The sequence below is a fragment of the Schistocerca serialis genome, chromosome 8 (assembly GCF_023864345.2).
Source record: "Schistocerca serialis cubense isolate TAMUIC-IGC-003099 chromosome 8, iqSchSeri2.2, whole genome shotgun sequence".
Lineage (NCBI taxonomy): Eukaryota > Metazoa > Arthropoda > Insecta > Orthoptera > Acrididae > Schistocerca > Schistocerca serialis.
The window spans coordinates 281,441,606-281,453,905 of NC_064645.1; the positions used below are offsets into that span (position 1 = coordinate 281,441,606).

The 12,300-nt window shown below is 40.1% G+C and overlaps 1 protein-coding gene across 2 annotated transcripts in view; it reads left to right on the forward strand.

The window, feature by feature from the left end:
• The window catches only part of LOC126416229 (uncharacterized), a 77,655-nt gene that overhangs the window by 44,628 nt on the left and 20,727 nt on the right, over positions 1–12,300 (forward strand). The window lies entirely within an intron of this gene.

Sequence of the window (12,300 nt, forward strand, 5' to 3'; positions counted from 1 at the left end):
TGTAGGGTTCCCATGTACATACTTGGTACAGGCTAGGTCTAGGGAGGGGTGATTGCCTGAGCTTTTACCTTCCGAAATTGCCAATTGCTCCCTCTGTCAGGAGTTCAGGAGGTGTGAACAATCACCTAAGACGGGTGAGCCCCCCTCTGAGGGGGACAATCAATTGGAAGGAGCATGCTGTCGGTAATGCTGGAAATCGTGGGGATCTTTTCACAAAGAGCCAATCACCATCTCAGTCTATATGTACTAAACATAAACGGAATGAAGCGAAATCCAAGACTCTCCCAGCTGCAACTTGGTTCCTTGCGGTATCACATACTGGAGGAGGTCAGTCCTATGGTTTATTATTAAGCAAGGTGTTGACGCAATTGCAGGCTCTGTGAAATCCTGCTCTTATTTATGTAATGACACTTTGGTTTTGGAGACTAATGTGATTTTCGAGCCCAACAACTGCTTGCTGTTTCACTCCTCCACAGCTATCCTGTTTGTGTTGAGCCCCATAGAATTCTGAATTCTTTTTGTGTTGTCCTTTACACTAGGTTGCTCAATGGGCTGACCGAGGCAGATATGCTATATTCGTCGCACAGTGTTATTTACACAAGGCTGCTCGGTGTTCTTACTGAGGGAGAAATCCATACTTACCTCTCTGATCAGTGTGTCACTGCAGTCCAGTGGGTAATACGAAAGGTTTATGCAATAAAAAAGTGCCTACTTGCACTCTTTTTCTCATGTTTGATAGAGTAGTGCTTTCATCAAAGACCAAAGTGTACTATGAAGTCGTCATGGTTGCTCCATACATTCCAAATTCGCTGCGCTGCTACCAGTATCAATGTTACAACCACACTTGAATTTCCTGTTGACATACGGCCAAATGTGTTACCTGTGGTAGAGATGATCACGAGGGCACTTGCATGCCACTTCCTCTCCACTGTATCAATTGCAATGGTGGCCATGCAGCATCATCCCAAAAATGTCTCATGTTCCTGATGAGTGGGCCAGCCAGGAGATCCGGGCGAAGGAAAAAGTATCTTATCGCTCACAAGTTGTTAGCTAGTGGAAAGCCCAGTGTTTTACAACTGTAAAACACTAACAGTATTGTTCATTTTACAGCTCTCGCCACAAAGGACAGGGTCATGCAGATGTGCGACCTCAAATTTAGCACCACAGTCATAAAATCACCCAGTGTCACAGCAGCATCCCTGTCTCCTTCATCTCCAGCTGTGCAACAAGCCACCAAGTCTTTGCCTCCAGCGGTGAAATAACTGCTACACAACTGGCAGGAAGAAAGATCAGGAGTAATGCTCCTGTGAAGACTTTTCTCTGACTAACAAGCATCTGAGTCTTCATCTGCCAGTTGCAAAGGCTCTAAGAAATCAAACAAAGGCAAACGGTCTTCTCCTTCTCCAACTTGGGGTCCTCATTAGCGGTGTCACCATGTGATACCCTCACCCAGCCAACCGTTTCGCTGGTGCGCACACTCCTCCATTTTTTCTGTCCTGCAATCTGCAGGCCAACCCTGTGAGAATGCTGATGATACCTCTGTAGAACTCGTGGAACAGGATCTTCCAGCCTCTGTGCCTTGTAACCATGAGTCTTTGAAGGCTGGCACTCGGCAGCTGCCGAGGTAACTTCTCTTCATTTGGTCCCTCCTCCCTAATCCCTGTTATGACTCTTCTCTATTGGAACATTCGTGGCATTAGACCAAACAAAGAGGAATTACGGCTGCTCTTGGAACAACAGTGTCCACTTTTTTTCTGCCTCCAAGAAACAAAATTGCATCCTTGCGAACACTCTGTCTCTGGCAGAGTCACGCTGATCACCCGGGAAAACGTTCATAGGCAACCAATCTCACTGAACACTCGGCCGCAAGCTGTTGCAGTCCGCATTATCCTTCCCCGCTTCGCCTTTTCTCTTTGCCATGTCTACGTCCCTCTGTCATTTGGTGTCACCAGGGCAGACTTCCTCCAGTTTATTGATCAACTCCCTCACCCCTTTTTGCTGCTTGGTGACTTTAATGGACACCATCCCCTTTGGGGATCTTTTAGAACCTGTCAGAGGTGCCCTCTTGGCTGACCTTCTCAGTCATCTCTACCTCATGTGTCTCAACACTGGAGCACCCATGTTCCTTTCATACTCCACGCACACCTATTACCATTTGCACCTCTGGTTGTGCACTGCCCAGCTTGCCCGTTGTCTCAAGCGGTCTTTTCTCTCTGACACATACTCGAGCGACCATTTCCTGTGTGCTATCTTTTTGCTGACTTCCACCACATCTTCATGTAGACCCAATTGGCAGCTTTCTAAGGTTGACTGGACGCTTTCTTCCTCTCTGGTGTCCTTCGGTGAACATCATTTCCCCAGTCGTTATGACCAGTTAGAGTACCTCCCGAACCTTATCCTTACTGCCACAGAAAATTCCATACCTCGTATTTCATTTTTACTGTGCCGTGTCCCGATACCCTGGTGGACTGAGGCATGCCGCGATGGGGGTCACTCGATGTGCCCTCTGCATTTTTAACAGTCAACCTGCGATGACTAATTGTATTCATTATAAACAGTTGTGTGTGCAGTGTGGCCGCACTCTTCGCGATGGCAAAAAAGCTAACTAGATTTCATTTATTAGATCTTTTAACGGTTTCACTCCCTCTTCTGTCATGTAGGGCAACCTCCTTCGGCTCCCTAGCACCAAAGTCCATTTCCCCTATATCCAGCCCGATCATAGCAGGTGCTGTCATTTACCTATCTACAACACCGTGGATTGCTATTTTGTGGAGATTTAGAGCTCCTCACTCACTCCACTTTTTCCCCTCAGAAATTAGTGGAGGCTTGGGTGCTACCCTTCCCCTCTCAGAATCGTGAGTGCTACAATGCTTCTTTTACTGTGAGAGAGCTAGATTATTTTCCCATTTCATCCCAGTCCCCCACTCCAGGGTCGGACGATATTCACATACAGATGTTGCAGCACCTTGGTCTTGTGGACAAGTACTTTCTCCTTGACATATGCAGTCGCATTTGGGAGCAGGTAGCATGCTTCCAGACACTGGCGTGAAGCCACTTTCATATCCATACCTAAGCCAGGCAAGGACAAACACTTTCCTTCTAGCTACCGCTCCATTTTTCTCCCTAGCTGTGTTTGCAAGGTGATGGAACATATGATTCATGGTTGGTTGGTATGGTGGCTCAAATCTCGCAATCTACTAACCACTGAACAATGTGGATTTCGAGCACACCATTCTGTAGTTGACCATCTCATACTTGGTCAACTCATGTCATGAAAAGTTTTCTGCAGAAATATCAGACTATAGCAGAGATTTTCGATTTGGAGAAAGCGTAATACACCTGATGGAGACTGGTATACTGTGTGCTCGTGGGGCTTCCAAGGCCGCCTGGCCCGTTTCTTTCAGAAAATTTTAAAAGACCAGGTTTTCAATGTACGTGTGGGTTTGGCCTTGTCGAATACCTTTATCCAGGAGAATGAGGTGCCTCAAGGCTTCGTCCTGAGATCATCTTCTTTGCTATATCCATTTATCTATAATGGCCTGTCTCCCATCAGACCTATCTGACTCTCCTTTCGTCGACAACTTTGCAGTCTGTTGGAGTTCTCCATGGACTTGCGTCCTTGAGTGGTGTCTTCAGTGATGTCTTGATTGTCTTTATTCGTGGAGCATCGACAATGGCTCTCACTTTTCCACTGACAAAACCATTTATATGAATTAGAGGCGATGCTGTTGGTTTCTTCCTCCTCCTTTACGTCCTGGGTCTGTTGCTCTTCCGTTTGCTGAAACTATGAAATTCCTGGGGCTCATGCTTGATGGGAAACTTTTTTGGTCCTCCCATGTCTCTCACATGGCTGGACACTCTACCCTACGTGTTTTAAGCGGTACTTCTTGGGGAGCTGATCAGACCACCCTCCTCCATTTGTACTGATCTCTTGTCTGTTTGAAACTGGACTATGGGTGTATTGTTTATGCATCTGCAAATCCGTCCATCTTACACAATCATAATACAACCCACCATCATGTAATCTGTATGGCCACTGGCTCCTTGCACACTAAGCCCAGTAGCAAGTCTCTATGCAGAAGCTGCCAAACCACTGCTGTCATACCAGCATGATAATGTCCTCAGCGGATATGCATGCTGTTCGTCACCGTGCCTGGCCACCCATCCTATGCCTCATTCTTCAATGACTCCCTTGACTGCCAATGTGGGGCGTGTCCATCTGGAGTTCACTTTTGGCTATTGCTCCAGCAGATTAACTTCCTGCTGCCTGTCATATTCCCTATGGATGTGAACCCTTCTCCGCCTTGGCTTTGTGTGGTGGCCCTTATTCACTTTGGACTCGATTCAGTTCCTAGGGAAATTAATCCAGATTTCATCTATCACTGTGTTTCTCAACCTTCGCACGGAACGTAGTGATAGTACCTTCGTAGGACTGATGGTCTAAGACTGACTGTGGTGTCAGGTTTTCCTTCGTCATTGGCACGGACTATTTTCGGAACCAGCTTCCAGAACACTGCACAATATTTACAGTAGAGCTCTTCGCCCTCTGTCAGGCCACCCAGTACATCTGGCAACATAGGCTTTTTAATTGTCATATGCTGTGATTCTTTGTGTTCTTTAGAGTCTTGTGTGCTGTATACAGCCCATCCCGTAGTGCAATGGGTCAAAGAAAGCTTCCATTTCCTCACTGTTTTCACGGCAGTCTGACAGGAAACGAGGCTGCTGACGCTGCTGCCAAGACTGTGGTCCTACAATTTCGGTCCACTAGCTCTTCCATCCCTTTGGACGATCTCCACATTGCTGTCTTTCAGCAGGTGTTGTCACTTTGGCATTACCACAGGCTCCGGGGAATTGAACCTCTCCCAACAGCTCGGGCGATTTCATCTTGACTCTCTCACCATGAGGAGATCATTTTAGCTAGGTTGTGTATTGGGCATTATTGTTTTAGCCATTGCCATTTGTTAAGTGATGATCCTCCTCCTTGTTGTGCTCATTGTCGTCAGTGTCTGACAGTTCGCTGCCTTTTCCTGGCCGAATGCCTTTTTTTAAAACTACTTACGTACTTATGTATGTTCACCATCTGAGTTATTGGCTGTTCTAGCAAATGATGTGTGGGCTGTTGACTGTGTTTTACTTTTTACCTGTCTTAGCAATATGGCGAAGGACATTTAATATTTGGTTTGGAACCTCTGCTGTCTCTACAGCGAATTTTGTTGATCTTTCTCAGTGTGGAAGTGCTTGTTCTTAACTCACTTTCCTCCCGTCAATTCGGCTTATCAGATAGTTGCTTTTAATTTCTTTTACTTCTTGGTGATCTGAGGTTATGGATAGGTGTTTATGACCTTAGCTGTTCTAGCGTCCTAAAACAAACAGTAAACAAATAAGCATTCATTTTACTTCTTCTGTTACTTCAGCTTTGTGTCATTCTGCCATCTTCAGAATGAACTGGCTGACTGTCGCTCCAGCACTTGCTCCATACTTTTAAACATGTGGACCATGCCACTGTGAATGTTGCCACATATACACAAGGCACGGAGGACATTGATGGTGGCAAAGAGGTGCAATATACGCATGAATAAGATCTGTGGCTGGAACGTATGCATGATTGGATCTGTGATTGCGGCTGATCCACGCTGGCATATCGATGTATCACAGTGAACTGTGTACCACAGTGATCTGTACTATCGCAACGTCTTCATAAATTTCTTACAGATAGTATTGGATTCCATGATTTATCCAAGCTGAAGCTGTTATATCTATTAATTAAATTTGCCACCAACCTAATTTCAATTGCTTCTTTCACTGTTGAGTCCCAAAAAGGTGGAAGTCAAGACTAAAATTTTGATTTTTTTTTTTTTTTCATACATGATAGTGTACCTAGTGTCAACACAGTGCTGTGCACCACTGATTTAATGGGCTGTAAGAGGTGGGTGTACCTGCTGTGCTCTGTACATCTTTCCTGGACTGTACTTGTCATCTGCCTGATGTTTGAAAGGCTACACTCATAAGGGATCTAGTAAACTCCAGGATTGTGAAGCATCAAATCATCTTTAATGGTATCAAAGAGTGCTGCTGTCTTTGATGGAGGGTAAAGAATTACTCTCACTTTGTGTTTGCTGAAGGTCTGTTCTCTTTTTGATGATAAGTTTCCCACATATGGTAGAAAAACTATGGATTTAAAGCTTTTCGTGTTTTCTGCATTCCTTATGCGCACAGTGGGCATATGGAATGCAGATGATTTGGAAGCTTGTGGTTTACAACATCCCCTGTGAGTGTGACCTTCCATATATCAGATAGACAACACGTACAGTCCATGAAAGATGCACAAAATACTGCATGTACACCTGGCTCTTACAACACAATAAATTGATGGTGTCAGGGCACTGTCTTGGCACTGGGCACTCTATCATGTATGAAAACATCGAAATTTTAGCATTGACTTACATCTTTCTGGGCTCAGTTGTGAAAGAAGCAGTTGAAAATTGCTTAGCTTGAATAAATCGTGGAATCCAGCACTTTCTGAAATAAACTTAAAAAGACATGGCTACAGTACAGCTCGCAGTGATACATTGATATCCCTGTGTTGATCGACCATGTAGCCATATATCTAATCATGCATACGCTGCAACTCTTTACTGCCGATCAACATCTCTGGTGAGTGCTGTATGTGAGACCACCTGTGCAGAAGAGGAATCAGTGCTGCTGCACACCTGAAATTTAATTGATCATGCATTGCGCCACAAAAACGTGAAGATGCACAAAGGGGATATACTTTATTAAATCGAAAGGTACTTCCGTTTTCAAAGATTGATTATTTTTGTGTTGACTCCTTTAATAACAGCTGTAATTACATTAGAGACAATGCAAAATTCGTCCAACATTGTACTCAGCAGCAATGGCTTTTTGTGGAGAACCTAGGTTCAACTTATCTAAAGTTTTGAGCTTCTACTTGAGGTCCAGTGTAACATGTTTCCATTTAGAAGACGTGATACTGAAATGCAGAGAATGCCACAATTTCAAATATTTACAGCAGTGTTTAACACTGTAATTCACTAACAGCACTGTTACACAAGATAATTAATTGTGCACCATTTCAGATGTGGGCAGGGATTACTGAGGGCCGGGTTAATGAGAGTTTAGTGAAGTTATTTGGCCTCCCACGCCACTCTTACAAAACACAACTATTTGTGCTTTCAGCATGCCTACTTCATCAAACATTACAGGGTATGGGGCCAGCTCTTACTTGCTGAAGCACTTCATTGCACTGTTTGTGCAATGAAATTTTGTACAGGGATGACCTTATCATGCGATGTGATTTTAAAATTTATGCACTTCAATGGTAGGAGTCGATTTCTTTTTGGAATTTCACAGTTTTGTGCTCTACAACTATTATCTTATAAGGTTTTACCTCAAATTGGCCAGTACTCAGATGCTGCACATTTTATAGTGACAAAAAGAGTCTTTCTTGAAAAGTGAAAAAAAAAAAAAAAAAAAAATTTACCGTTCTCTAGTGCAGCTTTTTTTTATTGGAAAATTTAATCAACTATCAAAGTTTTGGTACTCAGTCGATGCAGAAATTAATGCTCTACATTATTAGCAACTTTTTTTTTTCTTCTAAACACTTAGGTTTGGAAGAATTTGGAAAAGCCCAGGAAAGATCCGAAATTTTGGTAGTTTTGTTTTCAGAAAAGCTGAAGCTCCACTCAGAAATTTGGCCAAACTCGGATTATTCATATTGGAGGCCTATTGAGTGAATGAAACTGTTTCCAGTATTCTAATTTTCTGGGCCTATTGTATGAATGTGTATGTATTTTCTATACCGAAGAAGGACTTTGTCCAAAAGCTTTAATGTTTTAACAGTCTTTTTTTCATTGTTCCTGTCTGTGACTCAGTGCCTCCTCTGTATGGTGAGTAATAATCTGTCTTTCCATATTGTTAGAAAAAGTCAGTACATTTAAATATCTTGAAGTAATGCAGTATGGCAGAGGAGCCAATAAATTAAATACATGGAAGATGAGGATGTCTTTATGGCCCTCATACTAAATTGCAACAAAATTAGAACAACGTATGTATGCACAGCAGAAAATCTGGACTTGAATTAAGGGAGAAGGTGCAAAAGATAGGTGAACATTTTGAAGAAAATTGGGAATTGTAAACATATAACAATAAATCAAAAAAACTTGAAAAGAAGTGTGTTACAATAAAGTCTAACAACTTAATGTAGCTGTGAGGAAACACTAGATGATCAGTGAATATCTGGTTTTGGTGAATGGGAGAAAACTATCTAATTGCTGGTTTGAACATGTTCATACAATACACTTGAGAAGCAGAGGTTTAAGAAATTAGAAATGAACTGAGGAAAGTAAACATTTTTGAATGTGGAAAATTAGCCAAATATATTTTCAGGATACAATTCAAAACTCTAAATGATTTAAAGAATATTAGAAGGATTATAAATTAAAGCAATAGCTGTCCATGGCTTCAGAAATACCAGGGTCAATCCAAATGAAGTGGTCCAATAAAAATTAAGTTGGTTGCTTGACCATTCTTAAATATTTTAATTTTTTATATGTGATTAACCTATAATTGAGACGTTCAAAACAGTTTTTTAAAAAAATTTTACCTTTCAGTTTTACTGAATAGTGGCCATTTTCGTTTGTAAGCGTGCGATGATGTTTGCTTAGAGACGTTAGCAAAAATATGAATATCTCTGCACTGGGTTAAATTACAACATTGCAATTGGCATGATTTTTTTAGGAAAGTGTCCTCTACAACATTGTCTGTTACACAAAATACCCTAAATTCAAAAATAACCAGTCAAAATGACCTCCAAAGTTTGGTATCCAAATTTTCAAAAATCCACTTTTTTGCCCAAAAATAAACAAGGAGTGATTTATGAGAGTCTATTTTTTGTAAATTTTGGGGTTATCTCAGGTGGGACTGAATATAACCATATGATTTTTACACAGTTTGTAGCAACATACTGTAAAAATTTCAACATTGATATGTGACTGTGAATAAAGATATGAATTTTCAAAAATGAGAAGATAATTCACATTACTCTACAACTGATCTTATGGCAGTTGCCTATTCATGTATGATATTGGTGTGATACAATCAGTTATTATTGAAGTAAGGTACTGAATTATATACAAGAAGTGGAAACGTCACTGATATTAACATTTATATTATTTTGATATGTTTAAAATAAATATTTTCAATTAACATCCTTCGAGATGCAGCTGTTCCTAAACCTGATGGTGAATGTTAAGAACACTTATTTCTTCAGACAGCTTCTGTGATATCTCCCAGTCGCTGGTTTCCTCAAAACATTTTTCATTGGTATCCAAACTTTGTCACTAGTAGATTTCTTGAATGATGTCCTTGGGCCAACAGGGTGGTAAAAATCCAAACTTATTCTTTCAGCCTCTGCAAGCCACCACTGTCCACCATACACACATGCCACTATGTCATTCAACGTTAAAGACAGATGTAATTTTACTGACACAATGATCCTCATAAATTTCGGTTTCTGATGTTACATAGCATCGAACAAAGTTTTCTGCAATGCCGAGGAATTTATGGAATGCCTTGTTCCTTTTATTGCTATACAGTTTTCAAATCTGGTTTGAAGCGTTGTTTTCATATGCAGAACCACTTCTTCTTTCTTGATCTGAAAATAGGTAATGCCTTTAATATTATCCTTGCAAAAGACATACATGTCCTGTACTGTGAGAATTTGGTCTGTGGTTGGTCTTTGTAGGTTGGCTTTACTTAGTTGACGTTTTGTTGTACCTCCTACTCCATCACAGGCATTTTTACCATGGCAAGATGCTAAAAAGTGCCATCAGCCTCCAACCCAAAGTCTACTTTGTGGTTGCACAGATTTGAAAAATTCCTTTTGTTCTTATACTGACTACCACTTCCATCTGAAAAGTATATCAGCTTCTTAACCTTGGGAAAATTTTCTTTTATGTAATTTATTACATACTTTTGAAACACATGTACAGCCAAAGTGTTGTGCTCAAAGTAGTCGCTTACAATGCAAATTGAAGAACTGCAAACTTTATCTTTCTCATTTTTAAAGTAGAGAATAAATGGAGATGCACTGTTGCTTGGTAATTGACCCAGTGGTACCCTTGTATTGCATCCTGAATCACAAATGTAAAATTTTCTGCAAAATCAGCTAGCACTACGCATTCAGTTTCATGAAGTTGTACTTTTTTGTCCCTCAGAAACTTACTTTGGATTTTAGCAACACAATAGTGACCAATTAAAGATTCCAAGTACTCTTCCTGAGATGTAACCACTGTCATCATTTCTGCCCTGTCAGTGTCACTGTTTGAAAGTAATACTGGCTGGCATTTCCTCATCAAATTCGTGAAACAATTTAATAACTGTTTTCTTATCAGGGCATTTATTACACTGACTGACTAATCATGCAGTCATAACTGTTAGTGTCACAGACCATTAAATCTAGTAACTCTTTGTAGTTAAGATCAATGAGTTTTGCACCTGCAATCATCAGTTTGACTTTTGATGTTTGATGATGTAAACAAACACATATGGAGTGTGTCCCTGAGGAGCCAGCCAAAATACACCACTTACGGTGGAGGTCACAAAATTTTGACCTTCCAGTTTTGCATTCAGGATGAGAATTTTTGGAAGCTACATAAAGTTCATTTAAATTTGACAGCACTAGTCGTTTCTGCTTTGTTAGTTTAACTCCATTTGTAACAATCTTTTGCTATCTTTGCAACCTGGGCACATTCTACTTTTTTCATCATCTTAAAAAAAAAACTACTGAGATTTCCCTAAATCGCTCCAGGCAAATGCCGGGATGGTTCCTTTGAAAGGGCACGGCTGACTTCCCCGCCCTTCCCTAATCCGATGAGACTGATGACCTCACTGTCTGGTCTCCTACCCCAAACAACTCAACTCGCTCAAAAAACTACTAGATCTTTTTAATTGTTTCATCACTTATACCTACTCCTTTCTTCTTTCCTAAAACTGGAAGAGCGCCTTGCCCTTGCTAATTTTCAGGTTAGTTTAACCAAACGATGAGAAACGTTGAATTCATTAACTTTTTTTCTCTTGACCATGAGTCAGGGAGCAAACTTAAATTAAAAATTAAATGTTCACTGACATCTAAAGAAGAAAAAGTTAAAATTTTCTCTATTAAGCTCAAATATTCAGTGTCAGATAATGCAGGTGGTAGGTTTTCTTCTTCTTTAGAAATAATGTTGGTATCTGTATTATTAAAGCACGATTCCAAGTCTTTTACAAAATCAGCATTGGCTGTATTTTGTTGTTTTATTGTCAGCAAAATCGATTTTCGGTCGCTTAGTGACCATCCTCAGTGCTGTAATATACAATTAAAATTGGTAGGCACTGGTATCAAGCTATAACCACAAGCTTAGAGTGATCACATAAACATGTTTAAGTTTATGTGGTCGCTCTAAGCTTGTGGTGATAGCTTGATACCAGTGCCTACCAATTTTAATTGTTTATTACAGTGCTGAGGATGGTCACTAAGTGACCGAAAATCGATTTTGCTGACAATAAAACAACAAAATACGGCCAATGCTGATTTTTCTTCCAATAATTTACTTCTTTATTGACAATAAACGTAAACAGGCATTTTTATTACCATAGAACAAAAGTAAAAGCTCCTATTGTTTAATATTGCATTATTAAAAATAAATAAACTAAATGAATATTGGATGATAGTGTTATTTAAATATATGTCACAATTAAATTTTATTACAGTGAAACAATATACCATTTAAATAGGCAACAGCCATAAGATCAGTTGTAGAGTAATGTGAATTATCTCCTCATTTTCGAAAATTCCTATCTTTGTTCACAGTCAGATATCAATGTTGAAATTTTTACGGTATGTCGCTAACATATAGGTGTACAAACTGTGCAAAAATCATATGGTTATATTCAGTCCCATCTGAGATAACTAACCCCAAAATTTACAAAAAATGAAAATTTTCAAATTTCAAAAATTCATAAAAAATTAAGGAAACATTTGTAAGTGTTCTTGTTCTATATGAGGCTAGTAGTGTATGATATCTAACTATAGGAAAAAAATACTCTCATAAATCACGCCTTGTTTGTTATTTTTGGGCCTAAAAAGTGGATTTTTGAAAATTTGGATACCAAACTTTGGAGCTAATTTTGACTGGTTATTTTTTGGGTATTTTGTATAATAGACAATGTTGTAGAGGACACTTTTCTAAAAACAATCATGTCAATTGCAATGTTGTAACTTCACCTAGTGCAGAGATATTC